At 37.5% G+C, this 26,855-nt stretch overlaps 1 long non-coding RNA gene across 1 annotated transcript in view; it reads right to left on the minus strand.

Annotated features, from left to right (window-relative positions):
* Positions 1 to 25,077, minus strand: part of LOC148955980 (uncharacterized) — an 86,230-nt gene extending 61,153 nt beyond the window's left edge. Inside the window, exon 1 of the long non-coding RNA XR_016142130.1 lies at positions 25,024 to 25,077. This is a non-coding gene — a long non-coding RNA (uncharacterized LOC148955980). The remainder of the gene's footprint in view (positions 1 to 25,023) is intronic.
* Between the last annotated feature and the right edge of the window lie 1,778 nt (positions 25,078 to 26,855).

The raw sequence follows: 26,855 nt of genomic DNA on the forward strand, positions 1-26,855 counted from the left end.
GCAATAGCCCTTTCAATTTTCAATTGAATGAGCCCTTTTGGATATTTTTACAGTATCGCCTACAATAAAAACCTTCCACGCTCCTAGGACGTAGCTTAAGACTCTTGCCCTGATGTTTCTGGGGGGGGGGATAGGTTGTCATCCTTAAGGTCCCAATGTACAAAACTTTCAAATGCGTTGATTAAAACACTTATCTAAAAACTTTGATCGGATGTGTTTGGGGAAAAGGTGGGCGTGAGAGGGGGGGTTAGTTGCCTTCAAATCACTTTCGACTTTTAAAAAGGGCACTGCCCTTTGAATTTCCAATCGAATGAGCCCTTTTTCAAGTTTCTACGACAAACATTTCAATAAAAACCTTATATACTCCCAGAGCATAACGTATAACCCTTGCCCTGAAAACTCTGTGGGGAGTGTCCTGCTCTAAGGTATAATTTCCTGAAGTTTAACTGCGTGGAACAAAATGGCTATTTCAAAATTTTGATTGGATATGTTTGGGGAAATGGTGGACGTAGAAGGGGTGTTCCAATCACTTTCGACTATTAAAAAGGGCACTAGCCATTTCAATTTCCAATCGAAGGAGGCCTTTTTGAAGTTTCTACGACGACGTGTTCAGAAAAAAACCCTATATGTCCCCAGGGCATAACTTACAACCCTTGCCCTGAGGGCTGTGGGGGAGTGTCCTCCTCAAAAACATAGTTTCTATCTGGAAATCCACAACCCTGAACAAAAATGGCTATCTCAAAATTTTGATTGGATGTGTTTGAGGAGAAGGTGGGCGAGAGAGGGGAGTTGCCCTCAAATCACTTTCGACTATTAAAAGGGGCACTAGACCTTTGAATTTCAAATAGAATGAGCCCCATTTTCAATTTTCTACGACAAAGATTTCAATAAAAACTTATATGCCCCCTGGGCATAACTTATAAACCTTGCTCTGAAGACTGTGAGGGGAATGTCCTGCTCAAAGGTATAATGTCCTTAACTTTAACTGCGTGGAACAAAATGGCTATTTCAAAATTTTGATTGAATGTTTTTGGGGAAATGGTGGGCGTGGAAGGGGTGTTAGTTACCTTGCAATTACTTTTGACTATTAAAAAGGGCACAAGCCATTTCAATCTCTAATCGAATGAGCCCTTTTTGAAGTTTCTACGACAACGCTTTCTATAAAAACTGTATATGCTCCCAGGGCATAACTTACAATCCTTGTCCTGAAGGTTGTGAGGGGGCTGTCTTCCTCAAAGACCTAATTTCCAGAACTTTAACCCTTTGATGCCTGAATACTGAAAAAAGAGAGGAAAAAATTCCGCGCCTGTTACCTCTGTTTGCTGTCTATCCAAGCTGGAAAGTGCTCCTGGCCGTCGAGTCTCGTCGAGTCTGGTGGGCGGCAACTATACTTTTTTTTCTTTTGGGATAGAGATTTGTTGAGTGGTCTACCTTTCTTAGGTGTCGCTGAAGATGCATTAGACATAAAAGCGCGTGCAACGTCAGTTTTGAACTGCAGCAAGTTCATGGGTTTTCGTCCAGTAAGAAGACACCTGCGATATAGGATCCACCCATTTACAATGGAAAGGTCAAACAAGAAAAAGAAAATTCACATGTACCACTTGTTTTGAGACTTGAAGTCAATTCTGTACAGCTCTATCAGCATATCGGCAAGATCGACGTCACCCATAAGGCGATTGTATTCCTTCACGCAGTGTGGTCTGTTCACTTCTATATTCTATTTTCGCTTGCCATCCCACCTCTCACAGGTATCTTCAGGATCCACAGCTGCATAGGCTGATATCAAGTGAACCGGCTTATTATCATACCACTTCACCACTACAACATTCGACTGCGTTTCCACCCGCCAGTCATACGAGCCTCTTCCTTACGCTTTCATTTTGCTATCTAGTTTCAAAGCGCAGCCTTTTAACCTGTTTATTCTAACTGTAGCCAGTGTAAGTATACCCTGGTCATTTGAGGGTTTGGGCCAGGTCTAGTGACGAAAACCAGTTGTCGTAAGAGAGCTTGTAGTTCATGTGGTTTGGGAGTCGGAGCTCGGAGGACAAAGTCAGCACCAACCCCCAAATCGCTTGTATCAGCTGATCCCTTGCCAGTGTACATTTCTAAATCATAAAAAAATCCACTTATTCCCGCTCTGGAGATGGACTTGTATACCCACTTATGTGGTTTTTTCGGATTGTACTGCTTCAGCGATATTCGCTGCTTCGTTGTAACTTTTTGCTAATCATTGACCCGGTGTTCTTCTGGATGTATCTTCATGAAGTTGGCTCGAACCTTCTCTATCAAGGGACAAATTTTATGAATCTTGTCGTAACCAGGGTCTCCCTGAGGCTTGTGTGATACATTGTCATTTAAATGCAAATGCTTCTTTTTCAGTTCAAATCTGTCACGTGACATAGCATCGGCTATCACGGAGTAAAAACTTTCGTTTGACCAGTAGCTGCGATAGGAGGACATTTTCACTATTCCTGTAAACGCAAGGACTCCCAGGAAACTCTCAATGTCAGTCGAAGAAACGCCTAACTGCTTGCCATCTTTCTGAATTGCATATAAATTCGTCTGATCGCGCATGTTGCTTACTACTTCTTTATCGAAAAACAACCTGACATATTCGAATAGAGTCTTGCCGCTCATTTCTTGGTCGACTCGAAGCTGATCTTTCCACAGAGTTTTGATAATAAAAAATTCTGAAATTTTTAATTCCCGAGGGAGCCTTCAGGCATCAAAGGGTTAAACTACGTTGAACAAAATGGCTATCTCAAAATTTTGATTGGATGAGTTTGGGGAAAAGGTGGGCGTGAACGGGGGGCTAGGTACCGTCCAATCACTTTCAAATATTAAAAAGGGCACTAGCCCTTTGAATTTCCAATCGAATGAGCCTTTTTGAAGTTTCTATGACAACGCCTTCTATAAAAATCTTATCCGCCCCCAGGGCATAGCTTACAACCCTTGCCCCGAGGGTTGTAGGGGAGTGTCCTCCTCAAAAACATATTTTCTATCTGGAAGTAAACTACGCTGAACAAAATGGCTATCTCAAAATTTTGATTGGATGTGTTTGGGGGAATGATGGGCGTGGGGGGGGCTAGTTGCCCCCCAATCACTTTAGAATATTAAAAAGGGTACTAGCCCTTTGAATTTCCAATGAAATTGGCCTTTCTTGAAGTTTCTACAACAACGCCTTCTATAAGAACCTTATATGCCCCCAGGGCATAACTTAAAACCCTTGCCCTGAGGGTTGTAGGGGAGTGTCCTGCTCAAAAACATATTTTTATATCTGGAAATCAACTACGCTGAACAAAATGGCTATGTCAAAATTTGATTGGATGTGTTTTGGGGAATGATGGGCGCGGGGGGGGGGGCTAATTGCCCTCCAATCACTTTCGACTATTAAACCGAGCACTAGCCGTTTGAATTTCCAATCGAATGAGCCTTTTTTGAAGTTTCTACGACAACACCTTCTATAAAAAACTTATATGTCCCCAGCGCATAACTTTAAACCCTTGACCCAAGGGTTGTGGGGGATTTTTCTCTTCAAAAACATACTTTCTATCTGGAAATCAACTACGCTGTACAAAATGGCTGTCTCAAAATTTTTATTGGATGTGTATGGGGGAATGATGGACATGGGGGGGGGCTAGTGCCCTCCAATCACTTTCGACTATTAAACCGAGCACTAGCCGTTTGAATTTCCAATCGAATGAGCCTTTTTTGAAGTTTCTACGACAACACCTTCTATAAAACCCCTTATATACCCTCAGGGCATAACTTAAAACCCTTGCCCCGAGGGTTGTGGGGGAGTTTCCTCCTCAAAAAGATATTTTCTATCTGGAAATTAACTACGCTGAACAAAATGGCTATCTCAAAATTTCTTTTGGTTGTGTTTGGGGGAATTATGGGGGTGGGGGTGGGGGGCTAGTTGCCCTCCAATCACTTTCGGCTATTAAAAACGGCACTAGCCACTCCAATTTGCAATCGAATGAGTGCTTTTCGAACTTTCTACGACAACTCCTTCGATACGAAGTGCCCGGGTATGGAGAAAACAAAAACAACAAATTGTGCCCACATCGTTCTTTACTTAGGCAGCGCTAGCGCTGCCTATGATTTGAAATTTGAACTTATAGTGCTCTGTTTAAAAGTCAAAGTGATTTAAGATCAAAAAGCCCCCCCCTCCACGCTCAGCATTTACCTTAAAACCTTCAATCAAAAATTGGAGATAACGCTTTTATTCATCGTAGTTAAAGGATTCGGAGATTATGTCTGTGAGGAATACAACCCTCCCCCTCTACAGCTCTCAGGGAAAGCGTTGTAACTTTTTCCCTTGGGGCTATAAGGTTCTTATAAAAGGGTGGTCGGATATGCTTTGGAGGGGACTCATTTGATTGGCAATCAAGTTCTAGTTCCCTTTTGAAGAGTCAAATTGATCGAAGCGCAGCTACCCCCTCCCCTCCTCCTTCTCACACACACAAACATGCTGTGCTTTCCTGAGATGTATCGAATTGAGACAGTCCTTTTATTCAAAATGGTCGAAATATTATATAACAAGGCTTTTGAGGTTGATACAAACCACCAGAGCCTGAGGCGAGGGTTGTAAGTTATGCCTGTGGGATATTTTTGGTTCTTATGGAAGGGATGATTGTATAAGCTTTAGAAGTGGCTCATTTGGTTGAAATTGGAAGTTTGGAAGTTCTGGTTCCCTTTTAAGAGTCAATAGTGATGGAGGTCAAGGGGCCCCCCACCCAACTACCCCTCTTTTCGCCAAATGCATCTGATTGAAATTGTACGATTGCAATTTTGTTTAAAATAGTCCCAAGAACATATAACAATGCCTCCTGGGTACACCCCCTCCCCCAGAGCCCTGGGACAACGGCTTTAAGCTATGCTTTGGGGCATATAAGGTTTCTATGGAATGGGTGGTCGTGTTAAATTCAGGTGGGTCTCATTTGATTTTAAATTGGAAGTTATAGTACCGTTTTTAAGAGTCAAAGTGATTGGAGTGAACGCCCCCCCCCCACAAGCCCATTCTTTCCCATAAGAAATATTCAAAAAAAGTTTTGAGACATCAATTTTTCAAGCATTATTAAAAGGTTCAGTAATAATATGTAGCAATAGACATAGTATTAGCAGTGGCATTAGTATCAGCATGTAAATAGCACCTTTTTTCAACATCCCCTTCAACACACGATTAAATTTTTAACTTAATACCATTAACAGGTCCTGAAACATTGCTGACATGTCTCCATGACAATCTATGTAGGCATAGTGTGTTTCGATTTATTATAATACAGTTACAATATTGCCCAAAAATTTCGGCTTAATACCCTTAGGTTTATTAGTTGTAGTAGTAGCACCAGTATATATAGTAGAAGCAGTGGGAGTACAGTTAATAGAAGTAATAGCAATAGTAGCATCAGTTGTAGGAGAAAAAGTATTAGTATTATGATGCAAATATTGTCTTTTGGTCAGTTGATCCCCCACAACAAGCGTTGTAAGTTTTAATTTCGCACACGAAACTGTTCCTAAGATATTGCTGATATGCCCTTTTGACAACCTGCATACGGCTGGCAGGTTGCCATCCGTATAACAGAAATATTCTCTAAAAATTCACCTTCATACCTGCATAGGTTGTGGATTTTGAGCTAGCCAAAAGACGCTGTGTGTATTCATTTAATGCTGCTTCTACGACTACTGTAACTAAAGACACTAATGGTATTAAGGTGAAACTTAAACGGAACGTTTAGGAGGAGTTTCAATTAAATGAAAAACCTATATGCATGCAGGTATTAAAAGGACATATAAGCACTATAGGGCATATAAGGGCATATGCAGCGATGCTCTATCATGGCTAGCAATATCATTGATATTTTAAAGGAGCTAATTTGATTTAAAATTAAAATTTCTAGTGCCCCCTTAAGAGTCAAAAGTGATTGGAAGGCAATCAGCCCTCCTCTTTAGCTCATAATTTTCTAGACACTTCCAATCAAAATTTTAAGACAGCCATTTTGTTCAGCATAGCTGAATGATCTAGTAACTATTTTTCAAGGGTTATTCTGTTGGTCAACCCCCCACAGTTATGCAATACGCCCATTATGCCTAAAACTAAATGTTGCTTTAAAATTAAATCAAAAGACACTGTTTGTATGCTATTTGCCAATAAGACATCTCAGCAATATACCAAGAACGACTGAGGGTATTAAATTCAAATTTTCGGGGCTAATTCTGTTACTACTTCTGCTCTTAAAATTTTACTAAATAAAAAGAGTGTAATTGTATCCAGACCGTAAAAGAGCATAGATATAATTTTTGGAATGGTATTGACTTTTATTTATCAGGTCAAGTAGAGGATGTATATGACTAAATTAAACACTAATATTTTTTTCATGATTTTCAAAAGAGTTTATGTTGTTAAAAATTGCTGAAAAAGTTCCTCTAGCATATCAACAGCAGGCCAAACTATAAATTCTTAAAGGAAAACCGGAAAGATTCAAACTGTTATTTTATTTTTCCCTGAAAAAGACTATTTCAATATAAAACAAACAGACATTAATTGAAAAACTTTGTCCACAAAATATCTTTCAAAAAAAAGTAAAGAGCTCCATTAAACCAAAAAAGAACAAAAAAAGAATCAAATAATCTACCAAGCATACAACTTCCCCAAATAAGTATCAATAAGTAAATAAAACCCAAAACGAACTGAAATTAAAGTAAATGCCAGAGTCAAACTCAAAACGAGCAGAAATTAATATAAGCAGGATTCAAAAGCCCTATGCTTTCTAAAAGCCAGGATATAATTTGTACATTACTGAAAAAAATCAAATGAATGTGCATTGTCAATTTAATATACATATGCTGATATTTATTCCTTAAAATTTTACTTAATTTTTAATTTTTAAAAGTTATAAAGGTGAAAACGTTTAAAAGAATTTTAATTATATTCTGGCTTTTAGAAAGCAAAGGAGGTTTTAACCCTACTCATTTTTAATTTCAACTCGTTTTGAGTTTGACTCTGTTATTTATTTTAATTTGTGTTCGTTTTGGGTTTCATCTATTTATTGATACTGATTTGTGGAAGTTGTATACTTGGTAGATTATTTGACTCTATTTTTGTTCGTTTTTGGTTTAATGGAGTTCTTCACTTTTTTAAAAAAAAATTATTTTACGGAAAAAGCTTTTTTAATATATATTTGACCTTGGGTTTTGAAAAGTTAATCAGTAAAAACAATTTAAGTTATACTGAGATTTCGCCTTTCAACATACAGAGTTATAGATATTCCTACAGATTTTGAATCGTTGAAGGTAAATAGCTTTCTTTAAGGAGCTAGGAGATTTATAAACCCTTCAGAGATTATATCTCTCCTTGAAATATTAACTAGAACAAGGGTCATCCAGGATTTATTGGAAATGTCTTCATAGTTCTACGATTTGGAGGTAAGTTGAGTAAATATAAAACAACCAGTTTAATAGACTCATAAAAAGTATCAAATAAGCGATAAAAATTAGGATCAATCTCAAAACTATGCCAAGATTTTTCTGCCACTCTTGACCTAAGTGGAGTTAATTTCACCTAGCTAAACAAAATAAAAAATATATTATTAGATCCAATAGTCATATTATAAAAATGGTAGCTAGAATAAACAGGGGCATGATCAGAAATGTCACTAACAAGTAATTTTGGGACAAAAAAGACCATGTCAATCAAGGATGCTCTACTCTCTGCTAGTCCTTACCTTACCTAAAAGTCCTTACCTCCATACTTATTATCGATGTTGATCAGTTGCTATAACAAGTAATCAGTTGCTTCATGCAAACATGAAGAGATCAGTTGCTATGTCAATCAAGCCTTCAATGATATAGCTATGCTGTCATAATACTGATCAATTAGCGATGGCAGCTCTAGTATGAATGGTAGGTCCATTAGGATATTCTGGCGGGCATCATTGCTCTTGTTTGTTTTTCTTTAATCACGCCCCCTTCAATTCTCTGCTCTACTCTCTGCTAGGCGAGAAGGGATATATACAGAAGGTAAAGCACTGCACAGACGAAAGAAAATATAGAGATATTGGTGACCTCATTCCCATCAAATTTATGCTAGGATCACCAATGATGATCACCTGTCGTGAGTGCTTAAGGACTCTATCGAGGAGTTCAAAAAGGGCTGTTAGAAATGGAGATACAGAGCCACCAAGAGATCAGTTGCTATTACCAACAATTAAAGTCCTTACCTCCATACTTATTATCGATGAAAGTTGATTCGAAAACACCTTTATATCACTATAAAATCCATTCAAAGCCATTATAAGTGATAAATATAAGGCTATACAAGCCTAGGTCATTCTTTGTCGGTTTGACTCACAGTTTATAGAATTATCCAGTAAGTTTATCGCAGATCATTTCTTTTCTTCATTCTCGGTACGAACAAAAAGCTCCTCCCACTTATTTCTACATTAGCGGGTTAGTTTGTTTCCGTCAATCAATGAGAAATGGTTACAAAGTGCATTATTCGTAATAGCGGGTTCCCACTTGTTTCGTGTCCAAGAGAAATCTGACTTGTCTACCCGTGAAAAGATCTAATACCGCTTACGTTTATATCTGCAAAAACGTTCTCTGGAGCACTCGCACCTTGGTCCGGGTTTTTATAATGGGTGAGATAGGGTATGATCATACTGCTAATTCTATAAACTGTGGTTTGACTTTTCCACTGTGTGTCCCGGTATATCCAGAAGCATATTATTTTTAGGATTTAAGAATGTCTCGCATGAACCGATAACATCAGGTAACCCGTCAGAAGCAATCTATTTTAGATGGTCAATTGAGGAACAGAGATACTGAATATGTCTATGCAATACCTTGAAGTGATACGTTTACTGTTTCAACCATTACTAAAGCATCTAATGGGTTGAATTCTAACTCAAAAAGCTGCCAGTCAAGGAATAAGATATTACTAGAACCAGAACGTGGCAGTGGCATCATTTTGTCAAAATTCTGGGGGGGGGGGAGGGGCAAATTTGGAGTCAATTTTTCCAAATCAAATGAAAATGACAGTAAAACTGAAAAATGAGCCATATAGTACCATAAAGGTAAAAATATACTAAAGAAAACTTACCTGTTTTTATGGATGCTTGAATTATGCAGGCTTTTCTTAATTTTGACAAGAATTTTGAAGAAACTAAATTTTATCTGGAGGAAAGCTAGGGTCAGGGGGCAAACCGGTTTATGGGAGGGGCAGTTGCCACCCCACCGCATAGCAAATTACGCCCCTGGAATCTAGGAGTGTATCTGTTTCACCGGTAACAGAATAAAAATTTTACATGAAGCTGAATCTAAAAGGATTCTAGGAGAATTTATAAACAACAAAATTCATGCCAATTTTCAACAAAATTTTATATTTGATGTAAGTAGACATAGTTCTTAGAATTAAATTTCTGTAACTTTAATCATTCGTTCTCGGCCACTTTGGAAGGAATTTCTGCTTGTTGGAATAGCGAACAAGTTTCACGATAAACTACGATGGTCAAAATTCCAGTAACTACAATTCTCAACAAGAAATATTTCAAAAGTAACATAGTTCAATGTCCAACTTTTTGCACTTGAAGGTAGTATAGGTTAGCATAAGAACTCTAACTGCAGGCTGTATAAGCCTTATCATGCACCAAGCAGTTCTTAGCAACAATCTGCAAGTAAGGAGTTAGAAACTTTTAGAAACTCAAAAAAGGAATTTTAATAGAAATTAATCCGTTAAAAGAAATGGCTTTTGATGATGATTCAAACTATATAAAACTCACCAATGTTAAGGACACTCATCAAAAGCTGCATGCTCAAGAAAATTTGACTGATTTTCAAAAAAGGAGTAAACACCCATAAGAAATCGAGTGATCTTGTTTAAAATCATGCCATCAGATCTAGCATTTCAGAAAGCGTTGTGACAGACATTTCAAGCTTCCATCTACGAAAATGTTGAATTTAATTTTTTCCCTAGAAGAATGATCATGGATGCATGTTTGTTTGTTTGTTTTTATTTTTTCTTTTGTTTTCTCCAGGAGTGATTGTATCAGAATAATGGTCCTTGAAGATCAGGAGAGGGCTCATTCGAATAAAAACAATATTTTCTAGTACATTTTTAAGAATTTAAAAACATTTTGCAATGGGAGAGTGGCATTTTCTGCTATTTTAGGCACCAAACTGTGAATCTCCCCCATAGAGGGCCAAACTTGCCATCGACTGACAGTTCTTAGATAAGAGATCAATTTATAAATATCAATAAATACGTGTTGATCTTCCCAAGTGCAGAAAAATAAATGCCGCACTGTGGGGCATTGTCCCTGATAAGTGGAATGACACTTTGGACTGGGTTGCCTTCTTTGTTGAAAAATGAGTTAGATAAGACTGATTTCCGTTGCCAGTTGAGACGTCATTGCCTGTATGAGTTTCGATTTTTTTTTTCTCGAGCAGAATTATAATACTGTGTTGATATGTTTGTAATTGGAAGGTGTGGTAACCCTATGTGTAATTTAGAGTATTTTAGGAGTAGCCATACAAGCCCAGAATATTGGGCTTCGTGCTTTTTTGTATATATTAGTTATGTAATAAAGGTCTCCATCATTAAAAATAGTCTAGTCTGAAGGAGATAAATGATAAAATAGACATTTATTATCTTAATCGTTGTCTTAACTAACTTGATTTACTTGATTTTTCATGAAATTGTGTGCAATGTTAAATAATTGTGCATCAGCTATTATGAAGAATTGACGGTGGGTAGGGTATTGTGTAGAGGGGGTGGGATGCCACATGGTTATAAGAGTACATTTCAATGTCTAACTCTCCATGGGCCTACACATACAAAAATGTAGGGCCATGTGTGCTAAGGGGGGAGGGGCTTAAGAATTTTTTCTCATCTCCCTTCATTTAAACTTAGCCTGAATAAGGTCATAGAAAAACGCAGTGGTGGAGGTTCTTTCATACGCGGCTGATTGGCAAATATAATTAACCATGCTTAAAGATTACCCAATAATTTTTCTTTTCTTTTTGTTCGTAAATGTTTGTATTTGACAGCCTTAATCTTACAGCCTTATGTTCTTACAGCCTTTATCGTATAACTTGCGACTATTGCAGTTCTTTAATTGAAAGAGCTCTTCCGTGTGATTTTTGTGCTGAAATAGCATTTTGTCCTGAGAGTTGTAAAAATTCAGCCACATTTCATAGTTATGAGTGTCAAGTGCTGGATTTACTGTGATATGCTGGTAAGTTCGCCAAAATGACACAATGCAGTGAATTATTTTGGGTAGTTACCAGTAAATCCAAATGATGATATTTATGACAGCCCATTATTCTTATCATTTTCCGTTTATTTTAAAGTACCAAGGACATCAAAATGAAATTTTTTTTTGCCCCTGGCTCTATCTTAGGCATGTTCATACATGTAAATGAAGTTGAAAGTACCTGAAAAAATGAAATATAACAAAAACGTAGTGGATTTGGAAACAAAAATAAGTTTTAATAGAAGGATAATAAAAAGATAACCCGCATTTTAATTTAGTTTCCAAGAATTCTAAAATAATGTATCCATGTTTCTCATCATTATTTTACACCAAAATTATATAACTATTCTAAGAAAAATTGCTACAAACACATATAATAAAAACAATGAAATGTGCACGCTAATACATTTTCTCTTCAGTTTACTTCCCTGAGATTTGTACAAAATCTTTCTAGGAATTCAGTATACTCCTAAAAAAAAGCAATAGAAATTTCGAAATGCAGCTTAAATAAAACAAAACAACCAACGTTATTTGACGAAAAAAAAATGTATTTTCAGCATTATTGAACTCTGCAATAATAGTCAAGTACATCTTTAAGAATTAACTAAAGAGAAATTCCCAAAAAAAGCTTTTAAGAAAAAATAAAGAGCTGCATTAAAACAAAGAAAACAGGGAAAAGTAAAACAAATAGTTCCGACTTAAAAAGAACAAAAATCACCGTTAATTAATAAACGAGACCAAAAACGAATAGAAATTGCAACCAATAATCAAGTCAAACTAAAACAAATACAAATTATGACAAAGAGGAGAGGAGTGGCCTTTTAAAGGCCAGGGCATGATTTTAGCTTGAGTGACAACAGTTTTGTTTCGAACTGTATGTTTTCATTTGTCATAATACGAACAAAAAGAAAAGGAAAATTCTTGGGTAGTCTTTAAGCATGGTTAGTTCTATTCGCCAATCAACCGCATATGAAAAAAACCCCACCTTCACAGTGTTTCCATCGTGTTCACAATTCTCTGAACTGTTTGCAGGAGTTTCTTAAACCCTATTCTCAAAGTATTCATCCCCAGCAGCTAGCTCTGTCAGTTCTTTTAGTTTTTTAGTCAGTATCTATGGGATCTTCAACCTTTATTGCTTCTCCTACCAAGAATTCAACAGCAATATCCCTACTCTCCTTATAAAACCATTTAAGGTTGAAATAAGGATGACTCGAAATAGCAAAAACATAATCTTGGCATGAAAAAGTCGTTCACAGGCCTGTCCAATAAGAGAGTCATGCATACTCCCGCCATTTACCCTTGCCCTAGCCACTTAAACATTTGCCTCTCAATTACTTGGACTATCTGTCTTGGCTTTTCTCTGTGTACAATTAGCCATGTCTTGATGCAACCTATGCAACCTACGGCAAAATACTTGATAACTTTTATTCAAAATAAACGGAATCGGTCGAGGCCTTCGGCCTCGACCTCGTTGAAGTTATCATTCGTGGATTGAAGTTATCAAGTACTTTGCAGTAGGTTGCATCAAGACATGGCTAATTGTAGACACAGAAAAGCCAAGACAGATAGTCCAAGTAAGTGAAAGGCAAATGTCTAATACATACCTTTTTGACAGCATCATCGGTTTTTGAGCTCATGTTAATAGCGTCCCAGAGAGCAGTACACTTGACAAAAGGGTCAGTACTGCTGCTTATATGCAACATCATTCAATGCCATATCAGCATCTGTGGATCCAAGTGAATTGAGTGGACAGCTGACACACTCAAAGCATTTTGCTCACTTCTCATGCTAAGAATCTCTCAAGCATTAAAAAAAAATCATTTTGACCTGCTGCATCTTCATTCTCATTGCCACCTACTTGACCTTCATCATAGGGATAGAAATTCTCTAAATTCTTTACTGAAGTTTGAAGTATTGTCAGTTAATACCACTGTATAAAGGTAATTAACAGGAGGTTCATCACAGTTGATTTCTGGCTCTTCATTCTCGGTGTGTACAAACAACTCCTCCCACATATTCTTTCATTAGCGAATTACTAATTTTAGCATGTGTCAGCGGTCCAATTACCCTGGAGCACGTATTTTGGCAGAAAATTTTTCAAAATGCCTTTGAAACCAACTCGAGACTTCGAAACCTACTTGTAGTTCCTAAAAACATCAAATAATAACATTGCACTTCTAATTACCGATTTTCGTATGCGTATTGAAATATATTAATTTAAAATTAGTTTCTTTAAAATTTAGTGTTCCAACGTTGAAGCCAAGTTTCGCGTTCAAGAGAAATCTGACTTGTCTACTCGTGAAAAAATCGAATGTCGCTTATGTTTATACATTCTCCGGAGCACTCGCATCTCGGTCCGGTTTTTTATAATGGGTGAGATAGGGAACGATCCTACTATCTATTATTTATATACTGTGGTTAATATTCTGCGTACCTTTTTTCAACTACAGCTTTATATATCGTAAAGAAACCATTCAGATGCCTAGCGATTTTTTTCGTAAGAAAATAAGCCCTTAAAATGTGAACACACAAGAACAAGATTTCCACCTAAGTGGGCAGTCATTCCAGGTAGCTTTTGTTGTTAGCAGACCAAATGTTGGCAGTCAACGAGATATAGTCTGTCAGTTCAAGTTCGCGAATCATAGCCTTCTGTTCTTGACAGCTGAAATGGCCCCATCAATTATTATTTTCTCGTTAATCCCAAAAACAGTCTATTCAAATCAAAAGGTAAGTCAACATACTCCTTGGTTTCCTTGTTTAAAATTTTAGATACTGGGCGACACTTAAAAAAAAGAAGCAGAATCCCTTGTGAGACGATGTGAAAGCGTCGTACTGAGCGTCTTCCCGATAAAATTGGTATTGAAACGGAATTCTGGTCTAAAAATGCTTGACAGCTTAAGTACCGTCAAGTACAAGTACTTTTAGCCTTTACTTAAATACAAATATTAAGTACTTAAGGAATCTCTTACTTAAGTAGAGCACAAGAACTGAGATTTTTACTTAAGTAATTGCTTAAGTACTTTTTACTTAAGTAATTCCGAACAATATTTGCAATATGAAACTTCTGATGGATGGGTAGGGGCCATATTACTCAATATTACTCAAATAAATGAAATAAAATGTGTATAATTTTCGCTCTTCTTTTAGGCTGAAGCAGTGACGTTACAACCTTGAATATAGACGAATATTGATCGATGTTTTCGTTATAAGTATCCTATTGTATTAAATTTGGTTTTAACTGTTTTTTTTGTTTAAATATGTGCACTTACAGCTCATTTGTTAAAAAGAGCTCAAACTTATTATCTAAAAAGAGGACGTAAAGAACCAATCCAACGAGATTTTTGTCTGGTTGAAGAAACAAAAGCCAAGTTACAACTTGACACACTTATCCCTTTTTGGGATATTACAGATAAGCTGCTTTGATAACCTGCATACACATAGTGTCTTTTAATTTATTTCAGAACCCTGGTCAACATACCTTGAAAATTTCAAGTTGATGGCAACCCTGTTGACAACCTTGATGTGCATAGTGTCTCATGATCTCATGATCATGATGTCCTTAGACATTCCTTGAAAGTTTCAACTTTATACCTCTAGCCGTTACTGATATATTGCAAATACGGTATTTTGGCAACATAAATGCATACAGTGTATTTTGATTTAGTTCAACCCCTTTAAGTATTCTCTCAAAGTACCAACTTGATACTTTTTGCTATTCCTAAGACGCTGTGGACACGTAGTTTTGACATCCTGGATACAGATAGTGTCTTTTGTTTTAGTTCTAAATACTCTTAATACTCCATAAAATTTTCAAATTGATGACCTTAACCGTTGTTAAAAAATCGTAAATACGCCCCTTTAACAACATGGAGGAACATAATTTCTTTTGATTAAGATGAACGTCCTCCTCAGCATGCTCTGAAAGCTTCAATTTAATACCCTTAGCCATTCATTATTTATTGTATATTCGTCCTTTTGACAGCCTTGATGCACATAGTGTTCCCTGATTTATGTCTAACTCCCCCTAATACTCTCTGAAAACTTTGACTTGATACACTCTGCCCCTTCTGAAATTGTGCAGCTGGCTCCTTTATACAAACTGGATGCACATAGTTTTTTTTTATAAAGTATAACAGGTAGGCCTACTGTTCTGATATATACTACACACTCAGGAACTTGTATTTCGAATACCCGGTCTTTCACGCTGTCCATACCAGACAATAACCTTCGGCTCGTTGAGAAACCACATGATAGCATATTTTAATTAAATATTTAGTTGGTATTTTGGTTAGGTTACGTTATTTTAGGTTATGCGCTCTGGGCGCGAAATAATTCTTTGTGGTAGTTTTCATAATTTTACTTAAAGCATTGTATTTTCATCATATTTTGTCCTATTTCATTAGCATTCACCAAACTTCACTTCTCGAGTGTGTATTATATAATAGAACAGTACCATATAACATCCTCTTAAAAATTTCCTGCAAGTTTCAACGTCATACCCTTAGATTGTTCTCGAGACATTGTATATGTGCCTAGTGAAAAAATGGATGTGTATAGTGTTGTTTGATTCAAGTTCAAAATCTCCTTTGAAATGCAATGAAAGCTTCAACTTAATAGCCTTAGATACTCCTAACATATTGCAGATACGTCCTTTGTACAACCTGGAATGACGTAATAACTTTTGATTAAGTTCATCATCCTCCTCAATATTGCATGAAATTATCAACTTAATATCAATATCCTCTCCTGAGATATAGGAGGTACGTCTTTTTGACAACCTGGACGCAAATATTGTCTTTTGATTTAGACAACTCACCACAGAACAATGCTACCTGAGGCCAACACAGTTACCTACGCTCTTCCTCCATCCCAATCTATTCAAAGCCTCGCTCTTTACACCCTCCCAGGAAGTTCCCACTTCCCTTAAATCTTTCCTTATGACATCCTCCCAGCGCAACCGAGGACGACCTGCTTTCTCTTTAGCCCTAGAAGGTTGGCCGAAAAGGAAAATCAAAGTGCAAATTTTCTCCTGGCCTTAGGAAGGTATATTGGTTTTGCGCCCAACTTATGTTAATTTCTGCTCGTTTTGAGTTTGACTCGGTTATTTATTGTAAATTCTGTTCGTTTTGGGTTTCATTTATTTATCGATGCTGATTTGTGGTAGTTTCGAGCTTGGTAGATTATTTGATTTTATTTTTGCTCATTTTTTGTTTAATGGAGTTCTTTACTTTTCTTTGAAAAACTTATTTTGTGGAAAAAGTTTTTGTTCGTTTTAGGTTTCATTTATTTATCGATGCTGATTTGTGGTGGTTTCGAGCTTGGTAGATTATTTTATTTTTGCTCATTTTTGTTTAATGGAGTTCTTTACTTTTCTTTGAAAAACTTATTTTTTAGAAATTTTTTTTTAAATTAATTTCTGTTCGTTTTATATTGACATAGTCTTTTCAGGGAAAAAGAAAATAACGCTTTAAATCTTTCGTTTTTTAAGACTTTATAGTTTGGCCTGCTATTTGTACGCTGGAGAAAAATTTTCAGAAATTTTTTAACAACATACACCATTTTAAAAATCTGGACACAAATAGTGCTGTTTAACTTAGTTTCATACCTCCTCTAGTTGACCGGAAATGAAAAACTTGATACCATTCGCAAAAAAATCTGTTTACCTTCTTTGATAGCTTGGATACACTTACACGCTTTTGATTTGGTTAAGTTTTAAGAGCAGAAGTAGCCTCGGAAGTTTGAACATAATACCTCAGTCGTTCTTGGGATACTGCTGAGATGCCTTATTGGGAATTAGCATTATCACAGTGTATTTAGATTTAATCTTAAGGCAATATTTAGTTTTTAAAAATAATGAGCCAATGGGAGGTAGGGAGTGGAAGGGGGATTAGTTGCCCTCCAATAACTTTCGACTATTAAAAAGGGCATCAACCCTTTCTATTTCCAATCAAATGAGCCCCTTTCGAAGTTCTCACGACAACTCCTTCGATACGAAGTGCCCTGGTCTAAACAACAACAACCGCAAAAAATATTACTAATTACTTTCGACTATTAAAAAGGGCACTAGCCATTGAATTTCCGATCGAATTAGCCTTCTTTGAAGTTTCTACGACAACGCCTTCAATAAAAACCTTATATGCGCCCAGGGAATAACTTAAAACCCTTGCCCAGAGAGCTGAGGGGGAGTGTCCTTCTCAAAAACATATTTTCTATCTGGAAATCAACTAGCCTACGCTAAACAAAATAGCTATCTCAAAATTTTGATTGGATGTGTTTGGGTGAATGATGGACGTGGGGGGGGGGGGCTATTTGCCCTCCAATCAGTTTCGACTATCAAAAACAGCACTAGCCCTTCGAATTTTCAATCAAATGAGCCCCTTCTGAAGTTTCTATGACAACGCCTTCTATAAAAACCTTAGATACCCCAGGACATAACTTAAAACCCTTGCCCTGATGGTTGTTGGGGAGTGTCCTCCTCAGAAACATATTTTATATCTGGAAATCAACTACGCTGAACAAAATGGCTATATCAAAATTTTGATTGGATGTGTTTGGGGGAATGATGGGCGTGGCGGAGTGGCTAGTTCCCTTCCAATCACTTTCGACTTATAAGAAGGAAACTAGCCCTTTGAATTTCTAATCGAATGAGCCTGTTTTGAAGTTTCTACGACATCACTTTCTTATAAATCCTTATATACCCCCAGGCATAACTTAAATCCTGTGCCCTGTCGGTCGTAGTGGAGGGTCCTCCTCAAACGAACACTTTCTACCTGGAAATCAATTAAGTTGAACAAAATGGTTATCTCAAAATTTTGATTGGATGCGTTTGGGGGAATGATTGGCTTGGCGGAGGGGCTAGTTCCCTTCCAATCACTTTCGACTTTGAATTTCTAATCAAAGGAGCCTGTTTTGAAGTTTCTACGACAACGATTTCTTATAAATCCTTATATACCCCCAGGCATAACTTAAAACCCTTGCCCTGAGGGTTGTGGGGGAGTGTCCTCTGGGGGATTTTCTTCCTAAAAAACATATTTTCTATCTGGAAATCATCTAGCCTACGCTGAACAAAATGGCTATCTCAAAATTCTGATTGGATGTGTTTGGGGGAAAGATGGGCGTGGGGGGCTAGTTCCCTCCAATCACTTTCAACTATTAAAGAGGGCACTAGATCTTTGAATTCCCATTCGAATGAGCCTGTTTTGAAATTTCTACAGCAAAACCTTCTATAAAAACCTTACATGCAACCAGGGCATAACTTAAAACCTTTGCCCTGAGGGTTGCGGGTGTAGTGTCCTCCTCAAAAACATTTTCTATCTGGAAATCAACTACGCTGAACAAAATGGCTGTCTAAAAATTTTGATTGGATGTGTTTGGGGGAATAATGGGCGTGGGGAGGGGGGAGTTAATTGCCCTCCAATCACTTTCGACTATTAAAAAGGGCACTAGCAATTTGAATTTCCAAATCAACTACTTTGAACAAAATGGCAATCTCACAATTTTGATTGGATGTGTTTGGGGGAATGATTGGCATTGGGGGGGGGGGCTAGTTGCCCTCCGATCACTTTCAACTATTAAAAAGGGCACTAGCAATTTGAATTTCCAATCAAATTAGCATTTTTTGAAGTTTCTACGACAATGCCTTCAATAAAAACCTTATATGCGCCCAGGGCATAACTTAAAACCCTTGTCCTGAAAGTTGTGGGGGAGTGTCCTTCTCAAAAACATATTTTCTCTCTGGAAAAAAATTCGCCAACGCTAAACAAAATAGATATCTCAAACTTTTGATTGGTTGTTTTGGGGTGACTGATGGACGTGGGGGGGGGGAAGCTATATGCCCTCCAATCAGTTTCGACTAGCAAAAACAGCACTAGCCCTTCGAATTTTCAATCAAATGAGCCCCTTCTGAAGTTTCTATGACAACGCCTTCTATAAAAACCTTATATGCGCCCAGGACATAACTTAAAACCCTTGCCCTGATGGTTGTTGGGGAGTGTCCTCCTCAGAAACATATTTTATATCTGGAAATCAACTACGCTGAACAAAATGGCTATATCAAAATTTTGATTGGATGTGTTTGGGGGAATGATGGGCGTGGCGGAGTGGCTAGTTCCCTTCCAATCACTTTCGACTTATAAGAAGGAAACTAGCCCTTTGAATTTCTAATCGAATGAGCCTGTTTTGAAGTTTCTACGACAACGCTTTCTTATAAATCCTTATATACCCCCAGGCATAACTTAAAACCCTTGCCCTGAGGGTTGTGGGGGAGTGTCCTCCTCAAAAGCACATTTTCTATCTGGAAATCAACTAGGCTGAACAAATTGGCTATCTCAAAATTTTGATTGGAGGTGTTTGGGGGAATGATTGGCGGGGGGGGGGGGGCTAGTTGCCCTCCGATCACTTTCAACTATTAAAAAGGGCACTAGATCTTTGAATTCCCAATCGAAGGAGCCTGTTTTGAAATTTCAACGACAACACCTTCTATAAGACCTTATATGCAACCAGGGCATAACTTAAAACCTTTGCCCTGAGGGTTTTGGGGAAGTGTCCTCCTCAAAAACGTATTTTCTATCTGGAAATCAACTACGCTGAACAAAATGGCTATCTCAAAATTTTGATGGAATGTGTTTTTGGGGATGATGGGTGGGGGTGGGGGCTAGTTGCCCTCTAATTCCTTTCGACTTTTAAAAAGGGCACTAGCCCTTTGAATTTCCAATCCAACAAGTCTGTCTTGAAATTTCTTCGAAAAAACCTTATATAAGAACCTTTTTTGCCCCCAGGGCGTAATTTAAAACCTTTTCTTTGAGGGTTTCGGGGGAAATTTCTCCTCACTAACATATTTTCTATGTGAAAAACAACTACTCTAAACAAAATGGCTGTCTCAAAATTTTGATTGGATTTGTTTGGGGGAATAATGGGCGGGGGGGGGGGCGCTGGTTGCCCTCCAATCACATTAGACTATTAAAAAGGGCAAACGCCCTTTGAATTTCCAATCGAATGAGTCTGTTTTGAAGTCTCTACGACAACGCATTCTATAAAAAACCTTATATGCCCCCAGAGCATAACTTAAAACCCTTGCTCCGAGGGTTGTGGGGGAGTGTCCTCCTTAAAAAGATATTTTCTATCTAGAAATCAGCTACGTTGACAAAATGCTTATCTCAAAATTTTAATTGGATGTGTTTGTGGGAATGATGGGCCTGGGAGGGGCTAGTTGCCCTCCAATCACTTTCGGCTATTAAAAAGGGCACTAGCACTTTGAATTTCCAATCGAATGAGCCTGTTTTGAAGTTTCTACGACAACGCCTTCTATAAAAGCCTTATATGCCCCCAGGGCATAGCTTAAAACACTTGCCCTGAGGGTTGTTGGGGAGTGTCCTTCTCAAAAACCTATTTTCTATCTGGAAATCAACTACGTTGAACAAAATAACAATCTTACAGTTTGGATTGGATGTGTTCAGGGGAAAGATTGGCGTGGGCGGGGGGGGAGGGGGGAGGGACTAGCTGCCCTCCAATCCCTTTGGACTATTAAAAAGGACACTAGCCCTTGAATTTACAATCGAATGAGTCTTTTTTGAAGTTTCTACGACAACGTCTTCTATAAAAACCATATATGCCCCCAGGGCATAACTTAAAGCCCTCGCCCTAAGGGTTGTGGGGGAGTGTCCTCCTCAAGAACACAATTTCTATCTGGAAATCAACTACGCTGAACAAAAGGGCTACCTCAAAATTTTGATTGGATGTGTTTGGGGGAATGATGGGCGTGGGGGGGGGGCTAGTTGCCCTCCAATCACTTTCGACTATTAAAAAGAGCACTAGCCCTTTGAACTTCCAATCGATTGAGCCTGTTTTGAAGTTTTTACGACAACGCCTTCTATAAAAACCTTATATGCCCCCAGGGCATAACTTAAAACCCTTGCCCTGAGGGTTGGGGGGGAGTGCCCTCCTCAAAACATATTTTCTATCTGGAAATCAACTACGCTGAACAAAATGGCTATTTCACAATTTTGTTTGGATGTGTTTGGGGGAATGATGGGCGTGGGGGGGCCTAGTTGCCCTCCAATCTTTTTCGACTACTAAAAAGGGCACTAGCCCTTGGAATTTCCAATCGAATGAGCCTGTTTTGAAGTTTCTACGACAATATCTTCTATAAACACCTTATATTCCCCCAGGGCATAACTTAAAACCCTTGCCCTGAGGCTTGTGGGGGAGTGTCCTCCTCAAAAACACATTTTCTATGAGGAAATCAACTACGCTGAACAAAAGGGCTGTCTCAAAATTTCGATTGGATGTGTTTAGGGGAATTATTGGCGTGAGGGGGGGGGGAGCTAGTTGCCCTCCAATCACTTTCGACTATTAAAAAGGTCACTAGAACTCTCGATTGCTAATCGAATGATCCCCTTTTGAAGTCTCTACGACGACCCCTTCTATATGAAGTGGCCTGCTTTAAAGAAAAAAGAAATAATAAACTGTACATGGTCAACATTGATCTTATATGCCCTCAGGGCATAACTTGAAACCCTTTCCCCAAGGATTGGGGGGGGGAGCGTCCTCTTCAAAAAGATATTTTCTATCTGGAAATCAACTACGCTGAACAAAATGGCTATCTCAAAATTTTTATTGATTATGTTTTGGGGAATGATGTGTGTGGAGGGGGGGGGCTAGGTGCCTTCCAATCGCTTTCGAATATTAAAAGGGCCATATCCAACCCATATTCCCGATGGATGAGCTCTTTTCAAACTTTCTACGACAACTCCTTCGATACGAAGTGCCCGGGTATGGAGAAAAAAAACACATTGTGCCCACATCGTTTTTTACTTAGGCAGCGCTAGCGGGCTGCCTATGATACTACCAAAGTAAGTAAAACTGTCCAATTGATCGATATCCTTTCATGATATACCAGCAAGAAACGTTAAAGAGATTAGTGCTATGTACAAGAATAACACTGCTGCGGTTAAGACCTTCACTAAAGGTCTTCTATCAGCTGAATCGAAAGCTTGCTCATAATCTATAAAAGTGAGGACCAAAGGTATTTGATGACACAGGCACGTCTCAATTACTAACCTAAGGGTGAAAATTTGGTCGACACATCCTCTAACTTTTCTAAAACTGCACTTTTCTTCTCTTAAAATCTTGTCTACAGCTTCTCTAAGTCTAAAAAGTATCATCATACTAATTTATTTGCTACCCAAAGAAACCAGACTAATACCTTTATAATTACCGAACTCAACCGTATCACCTTTCTTACGCAGGACCTTAATTACGGTTTTCCTAAAATCGCTAGAACTTTTAAAAAATCATATTCGTAATCTTCAGTAACTTATTTCTAGCGCCATATCCATTTAAGCCATATTTCATTTCCACCACATTCATATCCACCATATTTAACCTGGGGACTTATTAAATTTTAATCCTTTTAGTATTGTCTCTAATTCTTCCTCACAAAATAAATCTTTCTTCACATTCAAGGTTTTACAAACTTTTCTTTTTCCACTGCAGCTTTTCCGGTAACTCTATCCAGGTATAGCACATTCTCAAAATGTTCTCCCCATCTCTCTTCTTATCAATAATATTGTGGCCCTGTTTCTATCTTTAACTGGAACAAGTCAAGATTGACTACTCGCTCTCGATATATTACCATCCCACTACAACTTTTTTACTATTATGCTGTCTAGCTACATCTTCCAGATCTTTGGCAATTTTATCCATGGCCTCCACTTCACGCCTTTTTTGTTCATATTTTAATCCTTTGTCCACATTCTTTACATTACTCTTATTTTCATATGATCTATCATTCAGATAATTCTTGTACAAACCCCTTCTCCTCTCTGTTAAACATAAACCATTTTCACCAAAATTCCTAGCTACGTTCCTAACTTTCTTCCCTAGGACATTATCAGCAACTTCTCAAATTACTTTCCTAAAATTTTTCCATCCATCTTCTATATTGTCAAATTTTAAACTCTTCAGTTTAGTACTCAACTGTTCCTGGAAAGTTCATCTCAAATTCTCATCCTGCAGTCTACTAACCTCATAGCTTCCTGGAAGGTAGTTAAACACCCTTCTCAGTATTCCTTAAAATTTCAACTCTGCATTCTTAAACATTCTGATTTATTATAGATACGCTTTTTTGAAACCCTGGGTGCAGATACTGTATTTTGAGTTAATTCAACACCATGCCCAAATATTCTCTGAAAGTTTTAATTTAGTATAATTAGCTATTCCTGAGGTATTACAAATATGCTTTTTCGGCCACCTGGATGTAGATAGTGTTTTTTGGTTAAGCCAAACATCTCCCTCAGCTTGCCCAGGAAGCTTCAACTTAATACTCTCAGTGTCGCTGAGGATTTGGCAGATACACAAAGTCGTCACAAAAAGTCATAGTGACAGAGTTCAGACATGGATCCACACTGTGTCTTTTGGTCTAGTTAAACATTCCCCTCAACATTCCTCAAAAGTTGTAAATAAATACCTTTAGCCATTCTTCAGACTTTGCAGATAAGCCTTTTTGACAATATGGATGTACATTGTCTTTCAGTTAGTTTAATACCCCCTCGATATTCCCTAAAAGTTTCAGCTGAATACCCTCAGTATCGAAGAAGATACAACAGATACACACAGTGTCACAAATAGTTATGGTGACAGAGTTCAGACATGGATCCAAACCGTGTCTTTTGGTCTAGTTAAACATTCCCCTCAACATTCCTTAAAAATCGTAACTAAGTACCCTTAGCCATTCTTCACAACATTGCAGATACACCTTTTTGACAATATGGATGTACATGGTCTTTCAGTTAGTTTAACCCCCCTCCTCAACATTCGCTAAAAGTTTCAACTGAATACCCTCAGTGTCGTCAAAGATAGAGCAGATACACATAATGTAACAAATTGTCATAGTGACAGAGTTCAGACATGGATTCACACTGTGTCTTTTGGTCTAGTTAAACATTCCCCTCAACGTTCCTTAAAAGTTGTAACTAAATACCCTTAGCCATTTTTCAGACATTGTAGATAATCCTTTTTGACAATATGGATGTATATTGTCTTTCAGTTAGTTTAACACCCCCTCAACATTCCCTAATCGTTTCAACTGAATACCCTCAGTGTCGCCGAAGACAGAGCAGATACACATTGTGTCACACGTAGTCATAGTGACAGAGTTTAGACATGGATCCACACGGTGTCTTTTGGTCTAGTTAAAGATTCCCCTCAACATCCCTTAAAAGTTTTAACTAAATACCTTTAACCATTCTTCAGACATTGCAGATAAGCGTTTTTGACAGTATAGATGTACATGGTCTTTCAGTTAGTTTAACACCCCCTCAACATTCCCTAAAAGTTTCAACTAAATACTCTCAGTGTCGCCGAAGATACAGCAGATACACATAGTGTCAAACATAGTGATAATGACAGAGTTCAGATATGGATCCACACTGCGCGTTTTGGCCTAGTTTAACATTTCCCTCAATATTCCTTAAAAGTTGTAACTAAATACCTTTAGCCATTCTTCAGACATTGCAGATAAGCTGTTTTGACAATATGGATGTACATGGTCTTTTGGTTAGTTTAACACCCCCTCATCATTCCATGATAGTTTCTACTTTACCCTTGCCATTCCTAAGATAGTACATTTTCGTCTTATTGACAGCATGGATACATATAGCTTCTTTTGATGCATTCATTTTTGAGTCGTAATTAAGTTAGTTTCTTTAAAATTTTGCTTCTTATGTAGGCCTAGTGTTTCAATGTTTTAATCTTTAAAGTGTTTATTTACCTTTTAATGAAAGACTTTATTTCATTTAACATTATTTCAAAGGAATGGAAAAAGTTTCCAAGTTTCTACTTTCGTAAACAACCAATTCTAGTGACTATTGTTTGAACAAAGATAATGAAACTACTTTGAAAATATTTTAGAAGCCCTTAGTCTTATAGTAATTAAGGCAACTCGTATCTCATCATCTTTTTCATCAAGATCCTTATCTTTTCACAAGATATTTTTTATTAGTCGTAGAAATTCAAAGAAATCTTTAATCTCGGAAAAGACAATAAGCAAGAACTTTCCGAAAAAAATTTGCTGAAAAAAACAATTTTAGAATAAAGGTGTTATCCTGGTTAAAAGAAAGCAAATGATAAGAATTAATTTTCAATGGTAGTAAAATTTTGATATGTTACCATAGAAAAGTAAAAATGATCAGAACTGTACATCGACGTTCTCTTGAAAAAAAGAAAGAACCGCTAGAGAGGTAACTTCAGAATACAAATACTTCTGTAATGAGAGTCTTAAAGTATCCTTAAAATTTGCATAGGTCGAAAGCAGACGTTGCTGCTCTTTAAGTATCAAGGACAACAAAATAAACACATTCTCTAAGATATTTCCATTGATAGTTTCTAAGCTAAGAAGTTTTTACGGAAGCATCACTTTTTTGTCAGGGTTGCCATGTTGAACCGTGAAACAGATAAGTAAAACAAATTAGTTCAATTTGACAATATTTTTCGTCCGTAAAAGTTCACATACTAGTAGTTTTTTTAATTTCATCAAAATAAACACATTCTCTAAGACAAGGCCGTACCCAGAGGGTGGGGGTTAGGGGAAATTGAACCCCCCCCCCGAAATCTTTGTTTGACTTGTAAAAACGTAACAAAATGGATATAAACAAATTTTTGAGGGTTTTTTGTGTAACCCCCCCTCCCTACAAAAAAAAGCCTTTGAGTATAACCCCCTCCGAAAAAAAAACCTGGGTACGGCCTTGCTCTAAGATATTTTCATTGGTAGTTTCTAAGTTAAGAAGTTTTTACGGAATCATCACGCTTTTGTCAGTGTTGCCATGTTGAACCGTGAAACAGATAAGTAAAACAAATTAGTTCAATTTGAGAATGTTTTTCGTCCGTAAAAATTCACATATTAGTAGTTTTTTTTATTTCTATGCAACTAAACCTCTGTTAAGAAGACAAATTTCTAAACAATTAATTGTATATTCAGTTATTTTTCAATAAAAATCAGATTTCCGATTTTTCAAATTTTTATTGATATATATGGATGAGAAAACTTCAACTTAATCAGTTCTAACGATCAGATTATTTTTTCATTGTCCTAGGTATTTAAAAAAAAATAATAATAATGTGTTGAATCGTTAGGTGTGATCTACACTCAGTATCTATCAAGGCTCAGAATGTACAACTAAAAATCCAGTGTATCCAAAAGCCACTGATCACTTTTACAAAACAAATCAATAACGAAAAAATCGAAAAAAAAACAACACAAAACCAAAAAATCGAAGATTGAACAGCGGCGCATTCAGAAAATAATTATGGGAGGGGGGGGGGGGTGACCAGGGGTCCGTGGGCAAACCAATTTGAATTAAAATCAGGTGGTTGCAGGCATCAAGCCATGGCTAATCATAGCCAGCGCGATTGCGCTGCCTATGTAAAGAACGATGTTGGCACAATGTATTGCTATTTTTTGTTTTGTTTAGACCAGGGCACTTCGTTTCGAAGAAGTTGTCGTAGAAACTTCGAAAAGGGCTCATTTGATTGAAAATTGAAATGAATAGTGCCCTTTTCACTAGTCAACAGTGATTGGAGGGCAACTAACCCCCTCCCATGCCC

This window comes from Artemia sp. Qi Xiang Cuo, chromosome 1, assembly GCF_049724085.1.
Source record: "Artemia sp. Qi Xiang Cuo chromosome 1, ASM4972408v1, whole genome shotgun sequence".
In the NCBI taxonomy this organism is placed as follows: Eukaryota; Metazoa; Arthropoda; class Branchiopoda; order Anostraca; family Artemiidae; genus Artemia; species Artemia sp. Qi Xiang Cuo.